Source organism: Myodes glareolus, chromosome 9, assembly GCF_982192425.1.
Source record: "Myodes glareolus chromosome 9, mMyoGla1.1, whole genome shotgun sequence".
Lineage (NCBI taxonomy): Eukaryota > Metazoa > Chordata > Mammalia > Rodentia > Cricetidae > Myodes > Myodes glareolus.
Window position 1 is genome coordinate 19,297,393 of NC_142034.1, and position 19,559 is coordinate 19,316,951.

General features: G+C 49.1%; 1 long non-coding RNA gene across 1 annotated transcript; it reads left to right on the top strand.

Annotated features, from left to right (window-relative positions):
* Window positions 1-4,140: 4,140 nt before the first annotated feature.
* On the top strand, window positions 4,141-6,313 carry LOC146893319 (uncharacterized). The gene is made up of 3 exons (XR_015003440.2): window positions 4,141-4,675; window positions 5,157-5,499; window positions 5,578-6,313. It is a non-coding gene; the product is annotated as an uncharacterized LOC146893319 (long non-coding RNA).
* The last annotated feature ends 13,246 nt before the right edge of the window (window positions 6,314-19,559 follow it).

A 19,559-nucleotide genomic window follows, 5' to 3' on the forward strand; every position in this document is an offset into this window, starting at 1 on the left:
TGTAGAGCTAAGGCTGGCCTTGAACTCCTGATCATCCTGCCTCCGCCTCCCAAGTACTGACATTGCATCACCAGGACCAGCAGCTACCTTTTCCTAATTATTTGCCAAAAGAAGGATCTTTGGGTTATGTCCTCTGGTTGTGACAGACAGTACTGCGCACGTGTGTCCGTGGCCACACTGGCTTAGTTAGCTAGTGCTGCCATTAACACCGCAGACTAAGCCACTCAGTCAGTAGAAATGCACTTCTCACGAAGCTGGAAGCTGGATGTTCACGATGAGGCTGCAGCAGGGTGGGGTGGAATGAGGACACCGTTAGCTTGCAGGCAGTGCGTTCTCAAATGGCCGTGAGGCTAAAGGTCTGGTGCTTCCACACAAGGACTCCGATTCCAACAGCAACCACTTAAACCATGGCGCTCCCCAAGGCCCCTTTTCCAATCACTTCACACTGGGGCTCACACTTCACTATGGATCGGGAAGCTTCCGATCCGTAACTAGAGCTTCTCCTGTCCTCCTGGGTATGCAGCTGTTGCTGGGTCCCACCATGATCCCCGCATCTTACTTGTTGGGGACCTCCCCTGCCATCTTCATCAGCAGCCGTGGGGAGGGGAGGGCTGTGCTTTCTCCCATCATTGGCTTTCAGGAGCTCCCCTCACAGCCCAGTCTGCCTCTCTCTCCCTCTCACAGATGGCTGGCCTCTGACCCCAGCAATCACGTAAAAACACAGCAACCACAGTGAGCCCCAGAACAACCCCTCCTCTCCTTAGCTCAACCCTGGGGATGACGAGTGCCCTTTCTTTCCTAAACATACCCACGGTTCTCCATGCTTTTCCCATATTGAGCTACTGTGCCAAATTGAAGTCACCAGGAAATAGTAGCAGGGAGGTCAGCTTGGTGCCCACCGACCCCTGCGAAGGGATGAAGGCCGCAAGACTGGGCCCCATGTCTAGACTCGACCAAGCTCCCAGAAACTCTGGGTGAGCTTATGCATTGTCCCTCCTGTGGCAAGAAGCCAAGTCTGCCGGCTGCCTAGTAACCACCCACGTTGTCTGATGGACAGCACAGATCTGGCCAGAGCATCTCCTATCAGCTCTAAGCATATCCCAGAAGGTCAGATTAGAGCTATTGGTCACCACTCCTAACAAGCCGGGCCTACACCCTCTGAGGAAGCTGATGCTTCAGTCAAGGAGGAGAGGATATTGTGGTACCCACAGTATCCCCTACTCCCCCTGCCACCCATGGGAAGAAGTCACAGTCACCCTAGGAAACCCTCCACCATGCACCTGTCTGTAACCACAGCTATCCTCCCCCTCTCAAAGACAGAAGTTTTAGTTTATTACATTGATTTGTTTTCATACTGTGTATGTGTGTTGAAGGTGCATGCATGCTATGGCATGTGTGTGTGGAGGTCAAAGGACAGCTTACAAAAGGTGGTCCTTTCCTTCACCATTGGGGTACCGGGGTTGTCAGACTTGACGGCAAGTACCTATGTGTACAGTTAGACTTCAAGAGGTGTCCATGTTCACCGTCCTCAACCCCTGCACAGCACAAACCACAGACCCTCCTGTGGATTCAGCAACACACCCATGGTGAGAGACACCTTGAGTCCCCAGGTTCAGTGACTTCCTGTGACATGCAGGCCTTCCTGGAAACATCTCTTCCTCTGTCCCCCCATGTTCCTCCCACCTCTGGCCAAGCATGGGAAGAAGGAATGCTCAGACCAGACCCTGCTTCCTGTCCTCACTCCCAGAATGACACCCACAGCATCAGTGATGTCTGCCCTGGGACAGACCTCAGACTCAGCCTAGGTTCATGGCTTTCCCCAAAGCGAGTCCTCCTCTCCTATGGGGTTTCTCTCCCAGGAAATGGCTCTGCCATCCCACAGGTGGACAGGTGGACAAGTTAAAGCTTGGGGAAGACGGCAGACTCCCTCCAGTCCATCTCTGCATCCTGGCACATTCCTTACCAACTCTCCTCCCTCACCAGCCTGGTCTCGGGAGCAAACATCTGCCTGGACTACCACTTAGCCCCTTCCATATCCCACACACTCAGGCCCCCAAATTCAGCCTCGGTTTAAAAACGCAGCCCTGATTATCTTATTGTCCCAACTTAAAGCCTCAGGCTTGAGTCTGGTGAAGTGCCTCATTGGGTAAAGGCATCTACTGCCAAACCTGACCACTTAAGGAGGAAACTGAATCCCAAAAGTTGCCCTTTGACCTCCACATGCATGGATACACAGTGAGATGTGTGCAGCTTGCCCAGCCCTGAACCTAGTACAGGGACTTTTGTGAAATCACGTTAATCTTTCTTCCCGAGTTCCTAGGCTAGTTTAGGTTCTGGGGAGTGACAGCCAGCATTAGCCATCATGTTGGGCCCAAAAGTCTCCTGATCCCAGGGTTCTGGAGCAGCCTTTTTCCAAGACCTCGGCCCAGCAGTGCCTCGGGAAAGGGACTTTTTATAGTTAGGGGCAAGAGCATTTGTGGTAGCAGAGTGTCCCTGTCAGACATAAGCAGAAGGAGACTCTTTGGATGGCAAGAGGGATGGAAGCGAGCCTGCTTTCCTGGGCCTTCCAAGCTGGGGTGTCTGTTGCAGGCCTGGAGGGGTGAGGGAGCCTGTAGATTTATTATTATTATTATTGTTACTAAGAAAGGGTGGAAGTGGAGGACCAGCAACAGCTTCATCCTGTTCTACTCAAATGCACCACTAGGTGGAGATGATCAGAAGGACCGTGTGGCCAGATCTCCTTCCAGTGTCCTATGGTAGGTACGGTGTTGAGACAGAGTCACATGACTGGCCTGCAACTTGGAACATAGCCAAAGGTAACCTTGAACTTCTGGTCCTCTAGCTTCCACACCCTAAGTGCTGGGATCGCAGAACACCAAGAAAGGTCTTCCCCTCCTCCCCCTCCAAGATGTATTTATTTTTATGTGTCTGTGTATCGTGTGTGTGTGTGTGTGTGTGTGTGTGTGTGTGTGTGTGTGTGTAAGACATGTGTGCAGGTGTGTTGTGAGGAGGTCTGAAGAGAGCATTGAATCTCCTGGTGCTGAAGTTTCAGGCCATTGTTAGCATCCAACCCCGCCATGCTATTACACCCTACTGTCCCCATCAACCCCGGGAGGCGATGATTCCTTTCAGCCTGCTGTGCTATGGGGCTCACTGACTCCACTGGCCTGTGCACACCCTGTGTTGTGAATCTTTATGTAGAGTTCTATATTTTGTCACCAGCACAGATTCTCACAGCCACCACCACAATCAAAACAGAAGTGTTCCACCACTTCAAAAACCCCATTTCTGCCAGACCTGATGGCACACACCTTTAATCTCAGCACTCAGGAGGTAGAAGCCAGTGGCTCTCCATAAGTTGGAGGCAAGCCTGGTCTACATAGTGAGTTCTAGGCCAGTCAAAGTTCCAGAGTGAGACCCTGTACCAAATAAATAAATAAACAAATAAAATAATTTTTAAAAAATCCACTCTTGGACTGGAGACAGTTTGCTTTGGTGGATCAGGAAAGGAATTTCCTTTTACTTTATTTTTATCATTTTATGTGCATGAGCATTTATGCCTGTGTGTATGTATGTGCACCAGGAGGGTGGGCATCTGGGAGTTACCGTTGTGAACTGAATGGGACTTGAACCAGGGTCCTATACAAGAACAACAGTGCTCATAAGCGCCGAGCCAACTCTTGGGCCCCCTTTCCATTGTCCCTTTTCCCTCACATCTCCCCGCTTCTTTCCCGCTCGGCTTCTTCTCTAACCTGGTTCTTCTTCGCGTCTCGTGTCTGCGTTTGAACCTGTCGTGTAGATTGACTCACACAGCGCATAACCTTTGGAGACTGACTCTCTGCACTAGACAGAGCCTTCAGACTCGAAAGAGCCAGCCTAGAGGCTTATGGCTCCCAGGTCTGCCTCTGTTAGGTTTTGAAGAGTCGCTCCCAGTTGGGAGTAAAAGATAAAGGGAGGTGAACCACTTGGGAAGCCTCCGGGGTCCAGATGAATACTACAAACCAGTCCCCGACCCTGGTAGGCCGGTGTTCCACCCTACCCTACTGCACACCCCACCCTCATCTCGCAGCCTTTACCCTCATCCCGCAGCCCTAGCTTTTCACCAGGCACTTCCTTGTCCTGTGAGTGATTGGGATGCTTGGAGCAGAGCTGCCAGCAGGGGGCACGAGAGGCCTTTTACCCGAGGGGTAATTACACAGACACGCCTAGAGCTAGAAGGGGAATTTTGGTACTTGTGTGAGCCAAGAGAACCCAAGTGTCTTGTTCACTGTGTCTTAGCCCCAAGAAGAGACAAAGCTTGGAAATGGAGAAGGGGGGTGTCCCTCAGAAGAAGGTGGGTGTTGCTCAGGCTGTCTAAGCACCTCCTCCTTTCCACTCTAATTCATACCTCCATGTCTCCCGAGTGCCCGGTGGCTTATGCCCTCCTCTCTTTGTCCTGGTACTGGATCTCTGTTTCTCACACCACCCGGGGCACCTTCTTCTCCAGAAGCCCCTTCACTCCGAGCTTTCTCGAATACACTAAGTATGCATCCAGCCTGGGCGGAGGATCTTAAAGAGCTTTGCCACCAGATGACGCTGTAGATCCAGAAGAGAACCCCACCCTCAACATCGCCAGGGCCCTGGAATGCAGAACCTCTGGCCCCTGTCCAGCTGGTGGCACGTTGCCGAGTGACAGGTACCTACTATTAACCTCTGGCCTCACAAGATCACTCAGCTACATCCAGGGGCACCCAGCTACATCCAGGGGCACCCAGCTACATCCAGAAACACCCACAGACACATATCACGCTCAAAAGTAAGTCCCTGTCCTCTGTAACTGCACAGTGGGTACTGTGTGCATGTCAGTCATAGATCATAGGAATAGAACCTTTTCACGCACTTTGCTTAACTCTAATTCACACACCTGTCTCCCCGAGAGACTTCCCTTTCGTCTCTGGTTGCCCAGAGCCTGGCACAACAAGGGGTTAAAGTTTGATTGAACGATCAGTTACCAAATCTTAGAAACTCCCTTTCAGTCACCTGTTTCCACCACAACCCGTCGCTCCAAGGGCTGGCTTTCAGGGTCTCTTCTCCTCCCGAGTGTTGGCCATTGCTCCCCTCACTCTTGGCAGGCTCACCCACCCACAGGGTTGTAACTGCAGCCCTTCCGTTGCCAGGTCTCAACCAAGCCTGTAGTCCAGACCCCTGCATCCATGCACCACGGAGGCCTGGGTGTGCTGCAGAAGGAAGCTTTCCCTCCTGGTGGAGCGAGGGAGAGAAGGAAGCTCGGGAAATTCTTAAGAAAGGTAGAAGAATGTACAAGAACTTTGCAAGCGACACAGGGAACTCGAAATGTCCCTTATATGAGTCATCTGACCCAGACTGAAGCGGGCCTTTTCGTGATGCATCCGCCTGAGGCACCCATACTCCTGAAGAGTAACCCCAATAGTCATTCTCCACTAACAAGACTCAGACTTGGTTGGAACAATCTCTTTGGGCCGTTGTTGGTGCCTGATGAAGGTAAGTAGGCCTGTGTTCATAACTCCCCAGGAAAGATTGTCCAACATTTCCACAATTCCTCTTCTTTGCCTCTTCCAGTCCATCTTCTTCATAAACCGGAAAGTCTATCAGAACAAAGACTTTTGTCTGTCTGACACGCTGCTGCGCCCTGTGACCCACGCATGAATGAATGAACCATGACTCTCCAGGTCATTTCCCCGGATCGATTCCATCACCTCCCTCCCCTCTGCATGCTACTCCTGTCTTCCTGCCATCACCACACCTCACAGGGCACATCTCACAGACCCTCCCCTGTGTTCAGCCCCAGTTGCCCCTGGCTCAGGAGCTCCCACCAGTTGTCACACAACCATATCACCACACACCTTTCTGCCACACCCGATGGCAGCCAAACAGCTTTTCTCAGTTGGCCATCTCATTCCGCCAATGGCTCCTGCAGACCCTCTTTGCAGCCATTGCACACATGCCGGTTTGGCAGTGTAAGACTACAGGGGGTGCCAGGACCTCCTATCCAGAGTGATGAGGGCACAGAAGGATGACCATGGTCATGGGGTGACAACACTGGGAAGTTGTTTCTTTTTTAACTCTGTGAAACTTTCCCATTACATCAAAAAGAAAGTTTCCAGAGGTCCTTAGAATCCTCTTTTTACTCCTTTCTTATTTTCTAAGATTTATTATTTTGGTTTTTCAAGACAGAATTTCTCTGCGTAGCCCTAGCTGTCCTGGAATTCGCTCTGTAGACGAGACTGGCTTTGAACTCACAGAGATCCTCCTGCCTCTGCCTTCCAAGTGCTAGGATTAAAGGAGTACACCACCATTGCCCGGCTTATTTTTTACTATTTTCTTGATGTGCATATGTGTGCATGTATGTATCTGTGTGTGTATGAACTTCATGTTGGCTGTCTTTCTCAATAGTTCTCCACTTCACCCTCTGAGACGGGGTCTGGTGATTGAACCCAGCATCCGCTGATTTGGTGAGCCTGGCTAGCCAGTTTGTCCAAGGAATTTCATGTCCCTGCCTTGTAAGTGTTGAAATTACAGCAGCCAGCACAACTGCTTGGCTTTTACGTGAGTACTGAGGATTCAGACTCTGTCTTCACACTTTCAGGCCTAGGACACTGAGCCATCTCCTCAACCTTCTTTTCATTTTTTATACTCTTTGGTGGTGAATATGAACCAGGATGTTGACCATAGCTTCCCACTAGCAAGCTAGCTAACTAGAATGTAAGAATGGCATATTCTGGTTTTATTCTACTTATTTTACAGCACCTATGATATTTGCTACAGGGGTTCTAGTTACAGCAATATTGTACCACAAAGTAGAGTTCACTGGAGAGATCATATCGTAGATCACGTCCATCAAAAGATTAATATCTGGAATATACAATAAACTCTCACTTACCTGCAGGAAATTCAATAGAAACTCTTGAAAATCACATAGAAAAATCTGGAAAACCACTCAATGCTTTACGAAAGGGGATGTATAAAAGGCTAATAAATGTGTGTTGATTTCATTAGGCAAAGGAGAAAAACAAATTAAAACCACCACATGGTTTCATTGTATGCCCACCAGAGATGGGATCAAAGACTTGATGTCACATGTTGGCAAGAATGTGGGTCAATTAGAACGCCAGTGGCTGGAATCAAGGAGTGTGCATGTGTGTGTGTGCGTGCGTGTGTGCGTGCGTGTATAAACACTGACTTTAAGAAACTGGCTGCATCCAATGAAGGTGAGCACATGAAGAAAGGCAGGAATTCTGTGCTGATCAAAAGTCACCAATAAGAATTTTCACAATGGCTTGGTTCATAAGAGCTGCAGGCTGAAAGCAGTCTGTGTACCTATAACAAAATAACAGTGTGCATCGTGGCACGCCCACAGGACTGTGCAAAAGTGTGAGCCAGCCAAAGAGGCCAGGACAAGGATGAGCAGAGAGAGTAGTCTTCACACTTTGATTTGTGTAAACTTCAAAATCAGCAAGACTTGGGGCAGTGGGAGAGAGCCGTCAGGAAGCTGCTAGCTGCCCAAGCATGAGGTGCGGTGGCAAGGGCTGATACGCTTGGCACTGAGGAGGCAGAGACAGAAGGGTCTCTCTTGTCTGTGGGATTCCCAGACCAGGCAGTAAGACATGTCTGGGAGGGACACCTGAGGTTGTGGTCTCACCTTCACATACATGTACACACACACACACACACACACACACACACACACACACATACACACACCACATAATTAAAAGGAAAAAATTATTCAGACTTAGGTTTTTCAAAAAGTAAATCACTAAACGAAACATTAAGAAAATGGAAGTTTGAGACACTTAAGTGTCTTGCTGGCAGAATGCCCATGGCAGACATTTGGGGAGCCTGGATCCCTGGGATAGAATTCAAGTTGTCTGGCTTTCTGGGCCCTGCCATGTGCTATGGAGAAAGTTCAGCTTGGTTGGTGGTTTGAGTTCAGATTTGTTTTTGTGTTGGGGAGCATGTTTTGCTTTATTGGAGACAGGGCCTCACCGCACAGCCCTGCCTAAACTGGAACTGATTACACAGACCAGGCTAGCCTCGAACTTGAGATGATCTTCCTTTTTCTGCCTCCCAGCATTGGTTTACAGACATGTGTCCTCAGACCCAGCTAAGAGCAGGATCTTGAGACCTATGTATTTACAGAGGGTTGGAGGGGGTTGGGCATAGTTCCTCTTGCATGCTCATGAGACCACTAGACATGTATTCCTGCTTTGGGCTCTTGCCTCTCCACAGAGAACTGGACCACGAGATGTATTGTGGGTGAGCAGTTGTCACGATGACATCATCCTCAAAGGTTAGGGCTGCCCCCAAGTCATCCCAGTTCCCTTTAGTGCCCTATATGGATAGGTCACCCAGAAGAGTGCCTCCGACTTCTACTTAACCTCTTGGTAGCTCAGCAGTTTCCCTAGAAACCAGGTGCTCACTGCTGAGAAGCAGGAATATTTTAAGCTTTTGGGGGTAGGGTATGCGGGGAGTAACTGGTTCACATATAATTTCATATGTGGCAAGCCCACGATTGCCCTTGAACTTTGGTAAATCGAGTCAGACCCTCTTAATAAGTAAAATAGCATGGGTTCAGTAGATAAGATTCATGGCACAACCCGAGGACCTGAGGTTGGTACCAGGACCCACAGGGTGGAAGAAGAGAGAGCACTGAGAACCAGTTCTGATAAGTGTCCTCCAGAGTGATATTTTATTTATGTTTTAATAGATAAAGCTTTCCCAAAGATCAGAAGGGCAAAGTTAAGACACTAGAGGTCAGGCAGTGGTGGCCCAAACCTTTAATCCCAGGATTTGGGAGACAGAGGCAGATGGATCTCTGTGAGTTCAAGGCCACCCTGGGCTACACAAGATCAATGCAGAAACAAATCCAAGGGGTAGTGCCTCACACTAGGGAGTCATACACCTTTAATCCCAGCACTAGAGAGAATATAAAATGGGAGGAGAGAAAGGCTTCATCTTCTTAGTCTGTGGTCGCCCAGCCTTGGTAGAGGTAAGACTTCTCTAGTGGCTTAGCTGCTTTGCTTTTCTAGTTTTCGGGTTGAACGCCAATATCTGTCTCTGGGTTTTTATTATTCATGCTACAGTTCTGCATATACATTGTGGCGTGTCTATGCATACACATGATATGAATGAATGAATGGACATAAAATTATTTTTAATGGGCATGGTGATGCATGCCTTTAATCCTAGCACTCAGGAGGCAGAGGCAGGTGGATCTCTGTGAGTTCAAGACCAGCCTAGTCTACAAAGAGATTTCCAGGACAGTCATGGCCACAGAGAAACCCTGACTAGCAAAACACCAAAAAAGAAAAGAAGGAAGGAAAGAAAGAAGGAAGGAAGGGAGGGAGGGAGGGAGGGAGGAAGGAAGGAAGGAAGGAAGGAAAGTGCTATAGGAAAACCTGCACTGCCCTCCAAGATCCAGCATGGCACTGTGTGTCCCTCCATCTTCCTCCCAATACCCCATGCTCTCCCCAAATATACAAGCATTGACACTGTATATTGTCTTTACTTCTTACATTGTCCCTAGCCACAACTTTTTTACTGTGGAGTGTAATTCACAGGCACAGTGAGCATCACACATGGCTGTGGTGCTGACAGAGTAAGATGGAGAGGCAGGAATCCCAGCCTCCCACACGGAGGCAGATGCAGACAGAAACTCGCCCATAGGGTGATATGTACATTCCAGGGGTCAATGGTCTGTTGGAGACAGAGGTGATTTGGAGCAGGGCAAGCGTGAGGGAATACTTCCTAGAGATTAGTGTTCAAGGATGTTTTTGTGTGGTTGGTGCTGGGAATTAAACTCAGGACCTTTTGTGTGCTGGATAAGCACTGGGAAGGGGCAGGGCCTGGAGACAAGATACAAGGCTAGCCAAAGAGCAGGCAGCACAATTGGAAGCCTTGTCCTCCCTATTTCTCTTAGGAAACCCCACCTACCTCACCTTGTACTTCACCCCTAAAATCCTGCTTCCTACTGCACCCACTGAACACCTACAGTAGGCCAGGTGTGGTGTTGTTGATGCAGAGATCCCTCCATAGGCACACGACCTGTTTGCCAGAGGACTTCCCATCTATCCTGTAGGGTACCTCGTCCTTACAGCAACAGATAGGAACCATACCCACTCCTTACACCCATCTGTTAAGCTATGTGTTCATTTATTTAAAACGATATATACTGAGCATTCAACATATGTCAGGAGCTCAATATGTAATGACAGAGAGCCTGGAGAACAAGAACCCCCATGGGGAGGGGAGGATAAATGCATACACCGTGGAGTCAAGCTGAGAAAGTCAGTTCCATGGTAACACAACAAACAGGGATACAGTAGGGAGTGACTAGGGCAATTGGCCGAGCAGGCTCTCTGGAAGGGATACAATGGGTAAAGCTCCTAGCAAGTACAAACTAGAGTTAGACAGTGTCCTGGCTCCTGAGGAACAGAAGGAAGGTGACTGATATCTGGAATGTTCTATGGGGATCAACAAAGAAGTAGAAGGTGAAGAGGAAGCCAGCAGCTGGTATGGAAAAGACTTGTGGATTTTTGGACTCATTTTACGGCGGGATGTAAACCCATTGAAAGGTTCCATGGATGTGAACTGCTGTAGTCTGATTGACTTTGTGTCTTTGGGGACTGGTTTTGTGATACTGTTGAGAGGACCCCGGGCCCTTGGCATACTGGGCAAGTGCTCTACCTACACATTCAGCCACCTCTGGTTGCCAGTCAGCAAGTCTGCAGGGCTGAACAAGGCACAGCGACATCTCTAGTGTCTCTAGCTCCAGTCTATGCGGAGACAGGAGCGTGAGGACCAACTGCCTGCTGGAGCCTTGGCTGCCCTCCACCTGCACACCCCCAACCTGGCACTTCTGTGTCCTACCTGCACCCTTTCCTCCCGACTCTCTCCATGCTGACTTGCTCTGTGGGTATCCACACCAGGACACCAGAGAGCTCCCGATGCACATTTGGGTTGTGAGACATATGATTTCACTGTGCAAACCTATGCCACTGTGATTGGTTTAATTAAAAGCTAGACAGGAGGTAGAGTTGGGACTTCTGGACAGAGAGAGCTCTGGGAAGAAGAAAGACAGAGACACGAGAAGACATGGAGAGGAAACAGGGGTACAAGAGGGAAGAAAGGTAAAAAGCCACAAGGCAGAACATAGGTTAATATAAATGGGTTCATTTAAGTAATAAGAACTAGTTGGAGACAAGCCTAAACTAAGGTTGAGCTTTCATAATTAATAAAGAAGTCTCCGTGTATTATTTGGGAGCTGGCTGGTAGGGCAGAGAAAGACTCATCACGCACTTGAGGTCAGGTACCTAGGCCAGGTGTCCTGGCCTCAGTCCCTTCTCATTTCCCCAGCATAAGTAGGGAGACCATGGACCCCTAGAGCAAGGCTCTATTTGGCAAAGAGGTCACGAAGTGGGTAGCAATGACCCGGATTTCAGCAAGAGGGTGATTAAAAGTGCTAGACCATAAATATCAGCACAGGACATGAACAAAGAAGAGTGGAGATGATGTCCCATAGAAACATGGAGCTTAGAAGTTTGATTCAGAGAAAGTAAGTGGGAAGGCAAGGGACTGGAAATTCAGGGCAGAATGATTGGCAGCACCGTCAAGGACCAGGGTGTGAGCGTGGGAAAAGCACTCAGCAGAGGTGAGGAGGTCAAACGCATGTGTCCCAGAACCATCAGGAATGAGGCTGGGGCAGATGCCAGGCAATGAGCTAGAAGCCAAAGCCCCAACCCCCGTCCTGAATGGGAGTGGCTGGGACAGAGTGGAGGCTATCACAAGACATGGGTGACTGGGGTGTGCTTGGCAGAGCCAGAGATAGGCAGGTACGGTGATGAACACCTCTAACACCAGCCCTTGGGAGGCTGAGACAGGAGGATTATGAGTTTGAGGACAGCCTGAATTACACAGAGAAATTCTGTCTCGAAATAAATTTTTAGCTGGGGCATGGCTTCCATCCTAACACTGCAAAATAAATAAAGACAGGCCAGGAGATAGAAGGGGAACAGCTTGGAAGCCGCAGAGAGGAGCAGAAGGATCCCACCCCACATCTCAACCCTGAGGTGTCAGCTTAGCTGCTGGGAAGCCTCCACAGGGCAAGTAGATGGGATGTCACCTGAGAAACAAAAGGTCACCAAAAAGGACTGCGAAGGAGTCCAGAAAGTGGCATAGAGATGGAGCTGGGTCAAGATGGGGCCACTCCTTGGCAGATTCTGCACCTGGTTGAGACAGAGGACCAGTCAGAGACCCTGATGACAGAAAAAGATACAGAGGTTTTGTAATTTATTCTAAAACGCCACGAAGAGAAGTCACGCCACGCGACAGGGATCACTTAGGAGATTTATTAGAAGAGGAGATGGAAGTGGGCCGTGAAGGGGACAGAGATCAATCCCTGGGGACAGAGTGGTAGAAGAGAAAGGCGGGTGGGGGGGACTAGAGGTGGGCAAGGCCCACTTTTTAAAAGGGAATGCAGCAAATGTGCACAAGAAATGCTCTTAGTGGCCACAGCCGAGGATGCATCCTGTCAGGATCCCAAGGGCAGGCCAGGACAGGTGCCTGAATATGAACAGAGGTCCTAGGTCGTGGATGTCCAGGGACGCTGAGGAGGATAGAGGTTCCCAAGGTGAATGAGAAGTCGCAAGCCTTTGGTACGGATTAATGAGCTTTTCTAAAAGTGATTTGAGCTTGAACCAAGGAACTCCCAGCATCCCCAGCGGCTGCTCACCCTTTCTCCACCAGTCCAGCCTCCTGGCATTTGATAATGGCTGTTAGCAGGTCCCTTAGCTCCGACGTTGCAGACCATTAGTCACTGCTGGGGGTTTCCTTGAAGCACATGCCCTCACTATGTTCATAGAGCAACTGAGGGCTCTAGCAGTAGGTGTCCCTGAAGAAGTTGAAGGGAGCTGAACTACGCTTGAGACCCGTCCCCCTAACCTTGTTTTCATAGAGACCCAACCCAAGGCCATCTTTGGCAGACTACCCCCACCTGGCTAAGGTGGAAAAACAGCCAGGGCTCTAGTGGGGTGAGAAGGCTGTGGAGGCCCCAAATCTTCTACCTGGTCCACTCGGCTTTGATGAGAGAAAACATGGACACAGCAGACACAGCATCTCACTGGAAGAAGGCCCAAAGCACTTGTGGGTTAGATTAATATTTTATTATTGCTTGGAGTTCATGCACGCATGGGTTTGTGTGTGTATGGGTGCGCATGTGTATGTGTGCCTGTAGAGGTCATAGGACACCCTTAGGTGTCATCTACAGGAACACTGTCCACCCCTTTGAGACAGGGTCTCTCGTCCTGAAGCTCACCGCTTTAGCTTAGTTGGCCGGCAGTAAACACAAAGGATCTGCTTGTTTTTGCCTCCTCAGAGTTAGGATCCCAAGCACATGGCACCAGGCCAGGCATGGTGCATGGATTCTAAGGCTCATGCTAGCCAAGCAAGCTCTTCATGGACTAAGCCATCCACCCAGTCCCCAGAGCTGTCTGTGTGCCCAGGGGGCCCCTGCTCCCAGATGGATGGGGCAGCAAGGCGCACTCCTAGGCAGTTGGGCTTTCGCCAGGAGCTGGCTAACGAGCATCAGGAATGTTAGGCTAATAGCCACCTCAACCCCTAGGAAATGAGACTCCTCTAGGGCCTCATTTGTTATTTGAGGCTGGCTGTCAGTAACTCCCCTGCGTGATGCAGAGAAGGCCTGGTGAAACCAGCCTGGGGGATGTGGGAGAGAGGGGGCCACAAGCTTTCTGGTGACCCTGCGTGGGGGATTCCCAGGGAGGGAGAAAGGGCCAAGCACTCACAGGGCCTTCTCCTTTAGCTCCACCTCTGGTGAGGGAGTGGGGACTTGGCAGGGAATCAGCCTGGGTTTTGGTGGCAACACCACCAGGAAAGATCTGTGTGACCTACAGAAGTCACTTCCCTCTTTAGTGCTGTTTCCTCATCCATCAAATGTCAGGTCGGTTGATCTTTATGGTCCTCTCCTGCCCTGACACCACCAGAGATCAGTCACTCTGAACCCCCGCCCCCCAGCCCCATCCTCTACCCAGAGCCTACAGGCTGGAGGAACACTTTGCCCTGCGGTTCCACAGACACCTCCCCCCCACGCCATCACCTCTCCTCAGCTTCACCTGACCCAGCTTGCTGAGAGTGGGCGGTACCACTGCTGAGCCCCGCCCCCTTCCAACACCCGCCCTCCTTCCCTGGGCCAGTGGATCCTTCCCAAGATTTTTCTCAGTGGGGGTGGGGGCAGCAAGGGGAGGGAGAAATGGGAAAGTATGAGCCACTACCCCCCAGACCAGTGTGGGGGCCATGGTAGACTGGCATTGCAGTTGGGACTTCTCGGAGCTTGTCACAATAATTACTAATCATTGTCGGAATTTAATACTCTGTTTCCTTGCCAGACTGGAAGTACCAATGAAGACGGGCACCAGGGCTGGTTCCCTGCTGTGTCCCCGAGGCTTACAACTGTGACTTGCACATTAGGAGGTGTTGATGCCAATACGTAACTGCTAAAGAAATAAATGAATAAACACCCCATGACATCATCATCATTATTATTGGCGGTGCTGAGGGCTGAGCCAGATCTTCATGAGTGCTAATGTACAAGTTCTAATACTGAGCTAGAACCCATCCCCTCGAGGCCTATTGTTTACACAGCAGCTAATATATACTGGGGATTAATTCCATGGCAGGATACATTTGCCAAGCTTAGCAAGGGACAAATTCAGAATGCCCAGTTAAATTTGTTTTATTTTTTCCAGAAAATTCCACATATTTATTATAGCACTTAACCACTACTGTAGGTCAAAGAAAAAGAAAAAATCCTATTCTCAACTGAACATTCCCAGCTATTAAGACAGTATAGACTTCTGCTTGATATGGTAGCATTGATTATTAACTAAAAATATTTTGAATTTCAGTTAAATAGTGAACAAGTTTTTTTGTTTTCTTTTGTTTTTAATATAGCCATGTATCACACAATAGGAGTCCAATGCTGTATTTGGTAGCCCTGGGCCAAGCCACATTCTCTAACTCACACCATCTCTAGGACAGAGGAATTACTATTTATTACTGCTCCCCTTTACAAATGAGCGTCCAGGAACACAGAAGGGATAATTAACCTGTCTAAACTCACAGAGCCAAAAGGTCACTAAACCAAGGCTAGACCCTGGGCAATGAAAGGCCTACTTTTCTTGTTCCTTTTGTAGAACTAAGAATTGAACTGAGGGCTTGTGACTGTTAGGTTAGAAAGAGTTCTGCCATCGAGTTAACTCTTCAACCATTTTGCCTGGTTTCACTAGGGTTCTCATGGCTGACCTGGAAGCCTCAGAAGCCTTGAAGCCACTGTGCAGCGGAGCATGGCCTTGAACTCCTGATCCTCTTGCCTCAGACTTCCCAATCACTGGGGCTACAGGCGTGCCCCACAACACAAAGCTCCAGACCTTTGTTCACTTTCGGAGTCTCTCTGAGTCACCCAGGCAAGCTGTGAACTTGCAACCAGCAACACAGAATGACATCTCTCCCCTCAAAGAAAGAAAGTACTGGTTCTCGAGTTAAATGTACATGACCAGAAAGACATGGCCCACCGTGGAAGTCGTTTTACGGGGATTTTATCAGTTACAAGACAAAGTTGTTACTCAAAACAATTACCAAGACCTTTGTGGGGCCACAGGTAGGTGTGCCCAGCAAGTGGGAAACACCCCTATGGGATTCAGACGGTGTCTGAGGGCACTGTTATGCTTTTGGGATGGTGGAAGCTAGTGTTTGGCTGAGAATACATTTTAAAGATTTTGATCGTCACAGATAGCTGTTAGGTCAGACATGGGGTGGGCAGTGAAAGGCTTTCTAAGTGACAAAAAATAGCCCAGGACAATTTGATTCTGGTCTAACTCTTTCAAATCAAAAAGTTCGGTCATTTGGTCTTTAACATGGGTCTAGACTTCTCTCTCTCTCTCTCTCTCTCTCTCTCTCTCTCTCTCTCTCTCTCTCTCATATATCTCTCTCTCAACTTCAGTTCACATTATCCTCAAGCCTCTGCCTCCCGAGTAGCTGGAAGTATAGGTCCGTGCTACCTGAGCTGGGAGCTCTTTCCTCCCAGTAAGTGCCCAGAAGAAGGGGCACAGAGCTGGGCCCTGGAATCCCACAGGGAAAAGTACCAGACATGAAGAATGCTATCTTGGAGGGGGACCAGAAGGACTGGGTGACAAAGGCCCCCAGGTGGAGTGGGGCTGAATCCTGCAGCAGTCTTGTGAGCTTGTCCCTGCTCTGTGAAACAGGTATGAACAGAACCAGTGTCTCCAGTTCCAAACCCTAGAACCAGACTGTTTGGAAACTCAGAACTCCCTAGATTTTAGAAAGAAACTTTACGGTTGGGGACATAGCTTAGTCAGTAAAGTGCTTGACATGGAAGCCTGGAACCTGATCCTAATCCCAAGAATCCACACGGAAAATGTCAGCTCAGTGACTCACCTCACCACTGGAGAGGCAGAGACAAAAGGGTCCCAAGATTAAAAACCCCAGGACTTTCTGGGGTCTCAATGATAGATAGACCCTGCCTCAAAAAAAAAACAAGCAAAGAACCACCTGAAGAATGACCTCTGGCCTACATGTACATGTAGACACACACACACACACACACACACACACACACACACACACACACGAACATAAACGGAAGGAAGGAAGAAAAGCAAGGAAAAATTCTAAGCTTCTTGAAGTAGGAGGATAGCCTGGGCTAGAAAGTAAGACCCTATGTATGGGGGAGGGAGTGGGGAGAAAAAGGAGGAGGGGAAGAATAGAAGTTGTCCGTGGGCCCTGAACTTTCCAAAGTCTGAGATGGCCACACATCCGATGTATATTACATAGTACCTTGGGAGTGCTGACTGCTCCAGTCTGTATTCTAGAACAGGTCCTTCTCTGCTGCAAACCTCTCCAATATCCTCATTAAGTGGGGAAGTGAGGACCATAACTTTGCTCCTTCCCACTCCCCAATTAGTTTAAGAGTTAGCATCCTAAATTCCTTCATGGATTCTGGATGGAGATTACAGCGTGGGTGCAGCGGTACCCGGGAGGAGGCTGGCTGCAAGCAGAGGTGGCAGCTAAGGAGTTTCCAGAGAGGAAAAACAGAGGCTGCAAGCCGGCGGGACGTGGCGGGGCGAGCTGCACCCCCAATCCTGTGAACGGGCGTTCCTGGGCTGCATGCGCCCTGAGTCACCGGCCCGCGGCGGAGTGAGCTCAGGAAGGCGGCGGGCCAAGGGCAGCGGGTGGGCGGCGGGAGGCCGGCGAGGGCACGACAGAGGCCAGCTTCTGTGACTCAGAGAGACCCCCGCGGGTGCAACTGGGCCAGGCTGTTGCAGAGCCTGGTGGGGGATGCACCTCCTAGTCCCCAGCTCCTAGGGGAACGCCCCTCTGAGACCAAGGGATTTTCAGCAGCTTCCAAAATGGACCATGTAAAAGATTAGCATACTCCCCTTTCTATGTATCCTGCACTATCCCTTTTTATGTTTTGTCCTTGTTTCAGATGGGTTCACTTTGTAGACCAGACTGACCTTGGACGTCCAATGGTCCTCCTGCTTCAGCCTCCTAAATGCTGGAATTACGGGCACACATCATTACACCTGCCTTAATTTTAGTTTGTCTTTTACATAAGACATTCATAGTTAGAAAATGTAAGCTAACAGCGGTCTCACAGATAATTGCGCACCTGTTTTCATACTGGCATCGCTCACATGAGCCAGAGGGTGGAAACTTCGAGCGCTAGGACAGGATAAATGAGTGAACAGGACGCCGTGTGTACAGACGAGCTGTATCAGCTATCGTTAAGACTGGAAAATGAAAACAAAAACATGTCTTCAATCCCAACACTCAGGAGACTGAGGCAAAAGATTGTTCCTGTTCCAAGTCAGCCTGGGCTACATAGTGGGTTCCAGACTTGGCCTCCAGAGTGAGATCCTATCTCAAAATAAATAAATAGACAGCTCGATAGGAAGGCAAGATGAAGATGAATAAGAATACAGTCCAGCGGGTGGGGATGCCATAGCAGAACAGCACTTCATATGCTCTGAAATACCAGTTCAGTGAGGCAGGAGAGATGGCTCAGCGTGAAGATCACTCACTGTTCTTGCAGGGGACCCGGGTTCAGCTTTCAGCAACCACATGGGACTCCTAACAGCCTGTAATACGGGGATTCAAAGTCATCTGCTAGACAGCATACACCTGCTAGCCCATGGTGCAAATAAACTCACACAGACACAGATACACAAATAAATGCATGAATTTTAAGAATAAATTTAAAAATTAAAGAAGGCATTTTTTGAAATGTAACAAGAATGAAACTTGAAGGTCTGCTAAATCAACCACACACACAAACACACACACACACACACACACACAGTGGGATTTCACTTGTATGAGGCACACAGGGTAGCCTTGTTCACAGAGGGCAGAAGGTAGAATGGGATTTGCCAGTGGCAAATCTAAAGTGTGGCGTTTCAGTGCAGCAAGATAAAAAGGTCTTTGAAAATGGATGGTGGGAATAGTTCCGAGTGAGTGCTCACGGAGGGAGGGGGAGAGAATAGGAATTGATCTAATACCACTGAACTGTACACCTAAAACTGACTGAGCCTTGAGGGGCATGGCTCAGCCTGTAATCTCAGCCACTTGGGAGGCTGAGGTAGGGAGGTTTACTAGAGCCCAAGAGTTTGAGACCAGTCACAGCATCATATTGAGACCCTGTCTCAACAACAGTGATTAAAAAATGACTCCAGGGTTAAGTTTTGAGCATATTTTATAATTTAAAAGGCATCATGAAAAGGAAAGCTCCTCCAGCTTATCTAATCCCAGCCCCCAGCACCTGTTGTTACCAGCTTTGTACAACAATTCTTCCAGAAAGATCTAGGCGCAGACAAGCAAACCATATAGACATGTATTAGCACAGAGGTGTAAATACAAAACCATGCAGAGGGTGTCCTCCAACACTTTTTCTCCTTTTCAAAAATGCAAGCAGCCACCTGGGCTGTGCCTTGCCTTGTCTATTAAAAATGCAACTTGGAGACCTTGCTAGACCTTTGCTCCACTAGCTTCCTCATCCCCTCCCCCACCAAAACAGCTCTGTTAAGAGTGAAGTCAAGATGGCGGTGGTGGCACAGGCCTCTAATCCCAGGCAGAGCTGGTGGGTCTCTGGGAGTTGGAGGCCAGCCTGGTCTACTGAGTGAGTTCCAGGAAGGCTCCAAAGTTACCCAGAGAAACCCTGTCTTGAAAACCAAAACCCAAAAAAAAGTGAAGTCATCCACGGTAAGGATACTTCCTAGTCTACAATCTTCAGCAAATTCACAAAGCCATGCAAAACTGTTATCACTGTCCAGTTTGGGCGTATTTCCATTGTCCCATCAAGTCCCTTTGGGTTCATCGTGGTTCATCCCACTGCCATCCCAGGCCCAGCTGACCACTGATTCAGTGCCTCTGTCAGCTTGCCTTTTCCCGAATTTTCATATAAGTGGAATCAAGCATGTGGAATTACATACTTTTGGAATTATTCCTTATTG